Source organism: Narcine bancroftii, unplaced genomic scaffold (genome assembly GCF_036971445.1).
Source record: "Narcine bancroftii isolate sNarBan1 unplaced genomic scaffold, sNarBan1.hap1 Scaffold_192, whole genome shotgun sequence".
Taxonomy (NCBI): Eukaryota; Metazoa; Chordata; class Chondrichthyes; order Torpediniformes; family Narcinidae; genus Narcine; species Narcine bancroftii.
Genome location: NW_027211927.1, coordinates 44398 through 54477, shown reverse-complemented (window position 1 = coordinate 54477; position 10080 = coordinate 44398). Strand labels below are relative to the sequence as shown.

General features: G+C 42.1%; 1 long non-coding RNA gene across 1 annotated transcript; it reads right to left on the bottom strand.

Moving 5' to 3' along the window:
- Positions 1-285: 285 nt before the first annotated feature.
- On the bottom strand, positions 286-4284 carry LOC138750607 (uncharacterized). Its single transcript, XR_011349416.1, has 3 exons — positions 4216-4284; positions 2880-3039; positions 286-368 (listed from the first exon to the last, which is right to left on the bottom strand). It is a non-coding gene; the product is annotated as an uncharacterized lncRNA (long non-coding RNA).
- Between the last annotated feature and the right edge of the window lie 5796 nt (positions 4285-10080).

Genomic DNA, 10080 nt, shown 5'->3' with positions numbered 1-10080 from the left:
TTTCTCTGTCTCTGTCTGTTTCTCTGTGTGTCTGTATCTGTCTCTCTGTGTCTGTGTCTGTCTGTCTGTCTGGGTATGTGTGTGTCGCTCTCTCTCGGTGTCTCTAATATATGCTTATTCATTACCCACCATTATCCATCCCTACTGGTGGTGCGGGCTTTGTTCCCCAAGGCGTCCGTATTGGCTGTCCATAGACCATCTCTGCCCCAACGCATTCCTCGGTGTCACCTGCATTAAAATCAAGATGGCATCAGCACCTTTTTGGACACTTTTAGCTGTGTTTCCTCAGTTCTTCTGGCCAGTTTTGTGTTTCATTCACACATTCCTGCTTCCTGGGGTTGACGGCACTCGTGGAAGATCGCCAGTTCCTGAAACAATTCTTCATTCATCTTATTTGTTACATTTTTACATTTAATTTAACATATGCATTAAAAACTTAAATTTCTTATTTGAAAATAAGATAAAATTAATGCATAGTGATTTCAAAAGTAACCCCTCCCACAGCTGCCCAATAGAAAACAATAAAGAGAGAAAACATCTAGATAGTATTTATAAAAATTGACCAAAACTCTCAAATAAAATCTTGGTTTTCTTGGTTTTAGGAGACAGAAAGTTCGTGTTGGGTGGTTAAAACTTAATTCCGACAATTGGTAAATACACATCCCAAATCTTCAAAAGAGAAATTCAAATTTGTTCCGTGAATTCGATGTAATTATTTCAAGTGGGAATCAACGGCCTATTTCAGTGTGGCCATCGACCCATTCCCAAATACGCATCGGACTTCCAAGTTACTGCCACACATTTTAACCCTATAACAATTACAGCACAGAAACAGGTCACTTGGCCCTTCTTCTCTGCACTGAACTAAATACTCTCCTCTCGTACCACCTCTCTGCATTCCCCTCCCCTCCAATTTTCCCTGAAATGACAAAATGGACCCTGCCGCCACTATTTCTCCCAGAAGCTCACTCCACTCAGCCACCACTCTGAGTAAAGAAGTTCCCCCTCATGTTACTTCCAAACTTTTACCTCCTGTTTCAATCCCTGCTCCCCGCAATGAAAAAAGTCTATCCACATCAACTCGTTCTATCCTCCTAGTAATTTAAAGACCTCGATCAAATCCCCTCTCAACCATCTACAATCCAAAGAATAAAGACTTCATTTGCTCAATCTTTCTTTGTAATCTAGTTGCTGATATCCAGGTAACATTGACTTAAATCTTCTCTGCACCCTCTCGACTTTGTTGATAGCTTTCCTCTCATTTGGTGACCAGAACTGCACACAGTACTCTCAACAGGGCCTCACCAATATCTTGTCTAGTCTCAACCTCACTGCCCGACTCCCGTATTCTATGCTATGGTTGATCAAGGCCAGCTATTTGAACAGATTGTTTTCGAGGTACTCTCTGATTACCCTCCAATAATTAACCTATCACTGTCAGGCTCACCTGGTTGGCTTTTGAAGCCGTTTTTCAACAAAGGAACATTAGATTACATCCATTCCTCTGGCACCTCACCCGTGGACAAACAGGTTTTAAATATTTCTGTCAGAGCCCTTGCAATTTCTACTCTTCTTTCCCTCAAGGCCAAGGGAATATCATGTCAGATGTCCATCCACCAACAGACAAAAATCAGCCATCACAAGGTGAAGGCAGGACAGTAGTCCCACCTCTCCAGCACGAGTCACCCCAGGATCAAGTGAGCACTGACTGCAAGAAGTTTCTACATCCTCTCGGTGTCTGTGTGGATTTCCTCCCACACTCCACAGCTCAAGGGGGCCGTAAGTTCATTGGCGATTTGGGAAGCTCAAGACCATGGGGTGGAAGTGCACATTCTGGACCTGGGGGCATCAATTCAATTCAACAGCACAGATGAACCTTTGGGCACGACCTGATCTTTTTCTGGTTTCAAACTCATTATTTTTGAAAAGTGCACCTCTAATGCAGCACGACTGCTGCTAAACAGGCTTCTTGATGCATATCCATGACAAGAACTCGAGAGAATCTGATTTGGTTACTAGACTTTTGAACAGAAGTGTCTGGACATTTTATCCCTAAACTGAAACTTTATAGACATACAGAACAAAAAGAGGGCAAAACAAGCTTGTGTCTCACCAATACCACAATTCACGGACACTTTTTAAGTTCTCAAGGGTGGCAGAAAACACAAAGAACAGACAAACTCCTTCCACACTGTCACTTTGAGAGCTTTGGACTCACCATGCTATAAATATTGCCAAGCCATCACTCTCTCTCCAAATCAATGACCAAAAGTACTGGCTGAGCGATAGATTTGAGACATTTTACCCGCTATGTAGCAATCAGGCACAAGGAAAAGTGCTGCTTCCATTGTAAAATATTTAGGAATCTCAGACCACAAACAACCTTCACCCTAAAAAACAAGCAATTCTCCACAATAAAACTAGGTTTCCTTCCTGTCTGCAAGCATCTGCTCTCTTGAGTCTGAATGGCACAACTGGGGAAACCGTTTCAAACCCATGACCTGAAACAGCATATTCTCTTCCCCTAATTGGAGCTGTCTTGAATTGGCCACCACTGCCTGAGCAAGAATGAACTGGGAGATCTCACACTTGCTCCTTCACAGGTGAGACCTCCCTGTTCATTGGAGCTCCATATTATCCATCTTGCTCTATTTTGTTAACCTTAATCAAGTCTCCTCTCATTCTCCAACACTCCCATGAAAAATAAAAATCATGTATCCTGTAGTTCGCGAGTCTGGACACCAGGTGGTGGTATTATACCTCTCTCTCTCTCTCTCTCTCCCTAGCTTCATGCATGCAGTACTCAGTGTGAACAGGCGGTGGCAGCACTTTACAGCCCTTGCAATCTGCAGCTTGGACAGGAGATGGTTGGTTTGTACCTCGTGGGCTCTTGCACCAAGATTGAAGATTTGGAGATTTCCCATTGATTGGCAGAGAACATACACGACATCACATCCAACCCTGAGATTCCCTTTTTCCTGTGGACACGACCGAATTCCCACGAAAGGATTGGGAAATCAATGTTCCCGGGTACACGTCCTATAGAAAAGACAGAAAGTTGGGAAGGGGGGGTGGGGTAGCTCTGTTGGTAAGAAATGAAATTCAGGCGTTTGAAAGGAAAGACATTGAAACAGGTGGGTAGAGTCTGTTTTGATAGAATTAAGAAATTGTAAAGGCATGAGGACCATAATGGGGGTCATTTACAGGCCTCCGAAAAGTAGCTCAGATATCGGTGGCAGTATAAATCAGGAATTAAGAGTGGCATGTCAAAATGGTAGCAATACGGTAGTTATGGGGGACTTCAACATGAAGGTGGACTGGGATAATCAGACGGGGGCAGGAACACAAGAGAGTGAGTTTATTGAATGTCTACGAGATACTTTCTTGGAGCAGCTAGTGGAGGAACATACCAGGGGGAAGTCGATTCTGGACTTGGTGCTGTGCAGCGACACAGAGTTAATAAGTGACCTCGATGTAGGGGAGCCATAGGGAATAGTGACCATGGTATGGTTACTTTTGAGCTGCAATTAGAAAGGGAAAAGGAAAGGAAGTCGGAACCATCTGTACTGCAGTTAAATAAAGGGGATTATGCAGCTATGAGGGAGGAGCTAGCCAAAATAAAATGGAAAGATACACTAGCTGGGAGGAAACTCGGGAAAAATGGCAGGTATTTTTGGACATTTTTCACAGGATTCAGGACAAATTTATTCCAAAGTGGAGGAAAGGCTCTAGGAGATGCAAATGGCAGCCGTGGCTAACTAATGAAATCAAGTGCAATATCAAATCCAAAGGGAGTAAGTATAAGATAGCGAAGCGGAGTGGGAAGTTCTTTGATCCTGATGGTTGTGCAGCAGTTCAAACTTCTCAAATGCAGAATTTGAGCTGTTTGCTCTCCCAGTGCCCTAGAGCATTGGTTTGGGAATATTTATGCCACAGGTGGTGTTATGGTCCTGTTAAGTCAATGACTCTGGATCAAATCTGGCCCCGTCTGCAAGGGGTTTGTGTGTTCACCCACTCTTCAGTGGAGGTGGCAGGTTAACAGGGGTTTGTGGGGGGGAAAATCGCAGGTGAATGAGGGGGCATGCACAGAGCTGGTGGGGTGAATAGGAGTGTGAGGCAGTTGTTGGCGAAGGGGAGTGTGTTGCAGGGATGTGGAGCTGAGGACTCTCCATCCAATCTCTGACCAGAGGGAAACAGGATTCTTATCGTGCTCACAAATTCCTTCGTCACTCCTCAAACGATGATCAGTATTCTGACTCAAGCGTTTTCTGGCCCTGTGACGACAAGCGGGCCTAACGTTCCAATGGCAAATGAGGCAGGGAGGTTGTTTCCTGTAATAGAGGTAGTAAAATTTCCATTAGAGAGGAATACGTTGCCTTTAACTGATAACATGCGGTGGGGTCTCAGTTCATTTGGTGATGTCTGGGATCTCTCTCTCAATATAAAAAATAAAAATCAAGGCTGGGTCTCTCTTTGGGGGGGGGTGTCTAATATTTGCTTATGTCATCATCTCATTCATCCCAACTGGCAGTGCAGGCTTTGTTCCCCAAGGCGTCCGTATTGGCTGTCCATGGACCATCTCTGTCCCAATGCAGTCCACAGTGTCACTTGCATTTAAATCAATGATGGCATCAGCACCTTTTGGCCAACTTTAGCTGTGTTTACTCAGTCAATCTGGCCAGTTTAGTTTTTCATTCAATTCTGGTGTCTGGGGTTCATGGGAGTAGTGGAAGATTGCTAATTCCTGAAACAATTCTTCATTTATCTTATTTTAAAAAAATTATTTAATTTCACATTTGCATTTAAAACAAATTGTTTTATTTGAAATAACATCAAATGAATGCATAGTGATTTAAAAAATTCACCTCTTGTCTTGGGATGATGGTTTTGGGATGTTTGTGCCTGAGGTTTGGCTCTGAAGTGAAGGCTGTTGATGGGTTGATCCCAGAATGGGGGGGGGGGGGGGGGTATTTGTGGGCAAGGGCTGGTTTGGAGGCTGCAGGGAATTCTTTTGCTCTTGACTGCAAGAAGCATTTCATTTAATTTTTGCTGATGTAAAGAAAAAAAGAAAATATATCTGGATAGTATTTATAAAAATTTACCAAACCTTTCAAATAAAATCTAACATCTTAATTTTCTTGATTTTAGGAGTCGGAAGGTTCATGTTGGGTGATTACAACTTAATTCCTACAATTGGTAAATACACATCCGAAATCTTCAAAGAAATTCAAATTTGTTCCATGAATTCGATGTAATTATTTCAAGTTGGATACAATGACGGGAGGAGTCACGTGATGGAGTAGTGGCCGGACGGTGAACTCCAGCCCTCTCCAGAAAAGTCGGGAAAAACAAAGGAAAACACAAAGGCACAGAAATAAAAGTTACAGAAAAGTGAGTATAAAGGTGGAAAGAAGATGGCGACAAAAAAAGAAAAATCGAAAGCAACGGTAAGAAGAGAGGAAGAGAAGACAAAGGAGGAAAAAGGTGAAGGCCTTACCTGTCCGAAGAGGCCCGCTGCGGAGAGAGAAACCCGCTCCCTCAGGTCGGTAAATAATGGACTACAAAAATGGCTCGCTGAGCCGAGTAAAAGTGCGCAACCGCGCATGCGCGATGCGAATGAAAAAAAACACACCGACGGGAGGGGGGGACCAGCTGGGGAGTCAATCTCCACAGCCGGCAACGACAGCTGCAGAACACCTGCAGCAAGAAGAGACCACAGAAGACAATAGAAACAAGAAAGAAGAGAAGGAAAGGGCACCAAAGAAACAGCAGATGGCCAACCCAGAGGAAGAAGAAGAGGAAGAGTACAGTGAAATAGAAGAAGAAAAGAAAGGCAAGATAAAGGATATACTTTCTCTTATTAAAGGATACATGGAGTCATTTAAAGAATGGCAAACACAGGAATTTAAGGATTTAAGAAAAAGAATAAACAACACAGAAGAGAAAATGAATAAAATAGAGATGACCTTAACAGAAATGGGAAAGAAAATGGACAAGATGGAAGAGCGGGCAGTAGCAGCAGAAATGGAGGTAGAAGACTTAAAAAAGAAATTGGAGGAATCTAATAAAAAAACTAAAGAGACACAAGAACTACTAGCTCAAAAAATAGATACAATGGAAAATTATAACAGAAGAAATAACATAAAGATAGTGGGCCTTAAGGAAGATGAAGAAGGCAAGAATATGAGAGAGTTTATAAAAGAGTGGATCCCTAAGACCCTAGGATGTCCAGAACTACAGCAAGAAATGGAAATAGAAAGGGCACATAGAGTATTGGCCTCTAAACCACAACCACAACAAAAACCAAGATCTATTGTAGTAAAATTCCTAAGATATACTACAAGAGAAAAGGTACTGGAGAAGACAATGGAAAAAGTAAGAGAGGGCAACAAACCACTGGAGTATAAAGGGCAAAAAATCTTCATTTATCCAGATATAAGTTTTGAACTCCTAAAGAAGAGAAAGAGTTCAATACAGCAAAGGCGATTTTATGGAAGAAAGGGTATAAATTTATACTAAAGCATCCAGCGGTATTGAAAATATTTATTCCAGGACAACAAAACAGACTATTCTCGGATCCAGAAGAAGCACGAAAATTTGCAGAACAACTACAAAAATAGACTGAGAGAGGAAGACGGGTAATGAGAGTTAAAATGATCACGATTGATATGTATGTGGGTAAAGACAAAAATAGACTGAGGGATGAAGACGGGTAATGAGAGTAAAAATGATCACGATTGATATGTATGCGGGTAAAGAGGTATAAGAGTGAATAGAGACAATGAGCATACATGAATGTATCTGTACTTAGAGGAAAATATAGATAGTATAGACAAGAATTAATAAGGGAAGGTAATGAAATAGAGAGAATAAGGAGGGAATTAAAAGAGTGACCTTTGTGACATATGAAAAGTGAAATCTTTTCTGGGGGAGGCGGGGTGGGGGGAAATAGCGGTCACTGCAAAATCAGTTGACGCTTGCGAGTGGATTCGCAAATCCAAATGGAGAGGGGAGATGTGGTTGTCCGACAAGGGATAAAGGACAACTCAGGAGGTGAAGGGGAGATTGGGGATAAATAAGATAGAAATAGGAGAATAAGGAAAATGTTGGTTGTTGTAGGAATGTTGTCTTATAAAGAGTTGAAAATAAGAAAACAGAAATGGAAAAGGAGGAAAGGTAATGATGGAAAAACGGAAAGAGAAGATAAACAAAATATAAAAGGGCTACGCTGAACTATATGACTTTAAATATTAATGGAATACAAAACCAAATTAAAAGGAAGAAACTACTAAATTTAAATGAATAAATGTATTCCATTAGAAAAAATAACATATAGGTTAAGAAATAATATTGAAATATTCGAACAAGTATAGGAGCCTTACATTAAATACAATAGCGAAAACCTACCGGGGACAAACATTACCTAAGTTGATGGAAGGAGAAGGAAAGAAAAGAATGGACTCAGTAGAATTTCTCGTGTATTTTTGTTGAATGACAACATTGTCTGACTGGCTTAATGCAACCTAGATTGTATACCTAAAATGGATGAGAGGTGGGGGTGGGGGGGGTGGCTTGGGAGGAGGGGGGGGGGAGAAAAAGTCACTATATATGTGTGAAAAAGAAATAGTGTATATCATGGCTAATGTGATTTATGGTGTGAAAAATAAAAAAAAACTTAAAAAAAAAGTTGGATACAATGACCTCTTTCAGTGTGGCCATCGACCCATTCCCAAATACGCATCGAACTTCCAAGTTACTGCCACACATTTTACCCCTATAACAATTACAGCACAGAAACAGGTCATTTGGCCCTTCTCGTCTGCTCTGAACTAAATACTCTCCTCCAGTACCACCTCTCTGCATTCCCCTCCCCTCCAATTTTTTCTGAAATGACAAAATGGACCCTGCTGCCACTATTTCTCCCAGAAGCTCCCCCCTCATGTTACTTCTAACAAGACCTCTTGTTTCAATCTCTCCCACTTGCAAAGGAATTGCCTATCCACATCAACTCTATCCATCCTTCTTGTAATTTTAAATACTCTACCAAATCCCCTCTCGGCTTTCGAGTTGACAGTAAAACAGTCATGGATGGTCGGATGAATTCTCTTGGGGAAGAGTTCATAGTGGCTCAAAAGTGCTTGATTAGATGCAAGGAGAGCTGCCACTGAATGTTGCATGTATTTGGTTCTGGGTTTCGAAGGTACCTCAGCTCTCTCTCTTTTGTACTCGGTCCAAAAGTATTGCTGATCTTATTTGGAATTAGACCAGTTTCAATTAAGCAATGCTGAAGATTTTTGGTGGGGGGGGAAATAAGCATTGCATTAAATGAAGCTGCAGATGGTCATCCTTAAGTGTTGATCTGCAGTCCAAGTCTGGTGAGCTTTCTGGGATGGGCTAACGTTCCAGGCAACTCCTTCTTCACACAACAGGATTCAACATTTAATAGGACGGGAGGTGGGGGAATAATCTTGGGTTAAGTTCCATTTGTGTTTTAGTTCATAAAGCCCATTGGATTTTGACTTCTATCGGGAGCACAGTGGGATATGAACAACATTTCTTGTTGTTTTCAGAGTATATCTTTCCCCTGGTTTATAATTCTTTGTGTGAATCATTTTTTTACTCCTGTCCAAGTTAGTAACAGGAAACACTGTGGGAGTGGGACGCTGTTTCATCGCTGGTAAAGTCCAACAATTGGTGAAACATTGACATGATTGAAGCTGTCTTGAAGGCAGGTTTCCAATTACTGCAGGTAACTTTCTGTTCAAGGTCTTTCACCCCATCTTCCTCACTCGTGCACAGTGTCACGGCCGTCAATGACGGAGGGAGGAAAGTTGGTTTGAAAATGAGCAAATTGTTTACGTCAGAGCCAAGTCTGAAACCACCTTTTATTGAACCAAGCGAGATGCAGGACTGGTCACGGTGGCTGCTGGGGAGCACATGCAGATAGCCTTGCCCACAAGGAATCTTTTGAGTCCTCATTCTCAGCATAGGGTGGCAGTGTCCTAGGGTCTCCTTCTTTCGCCTCGTCTTCCTTAATCATCTGGAGCCTGATTTCTTTTCCCTCTCATTCAGCCTGCATTATTTTCTGCATCCTCTCCCTGTTACTCCCTTGCTTTCTATTCCCTTCATTTTCTCCCTCATCATTAATTTTAGCAAAGATGACTGGCTTGGTTTAGTCTGTAACATGTTTGAGTTTCAAGTGGAACATTTAACGTGGGCTCAGTGCTGTTTTGAAATATTAGCAGAATAGAGGGCGACACCAGTCACTAATGGATAGAAGAGAAAAAGATCCCCCTCTCTCTGGTAAGGTCGTGGGCAAGAGACCTAAGAGAGGAACAAGTCTGAATAAACATCTTTCCTGATTAACTGTGTCCGGTGCATTGATTGAGTGGTGCTGTTGCAGCAGACCCCACTCTTATCCATAATTGATTGGAAACTAATCTATGGTCACTGGACCCAAAATGTTCACATACACTTTTTACCTCTCTAACCATTACAGCATCGCATAGGCCAACTTTGCCCTTCGAGTCCACGCCGAACACTTTGTCCTACCTAATCCCATTGACCTACACTCGCCCCTTGACCCTCCATTCCTTTTCTGTCCAAATGCATATCCCACTTCTCCTTAAGTGCTAATATTGAGCCTGCCTCCTCCACTTCATCTGCAAGTCCATTCCACACACCCACCACTCTGAGTGAAAGTCCCCCCTCACATTTCCTCTAAACTTCTGCCCCTTTCTCTCAACCCACCTCAAATCTATACACCAATAATTTTAAATACCTCAACCCAATCCAACCTCAACCTTTTATGCTCCGCAGAATAAAAATCTTGCTTAACCTTTCCCTATAACTTAGACCTGTGGTTTTCAAAATGCTCTCAAACTCAAATTCCACTTGAAGCAATCCCTGCACCAGAAGTGCTCTGTGATTAGTCAGGGATTGATTCAGGTGCTATGAAAGAAACCATCTACATCCTACAGGATGGAGCGCCAGAATAGCGTACATAGTTGAAGAAATTAAATTCCAAGACTTTGCTCTGCAAAGTGTTTCAACTTCAAAAGTACAGCCCCTCATGGCCAA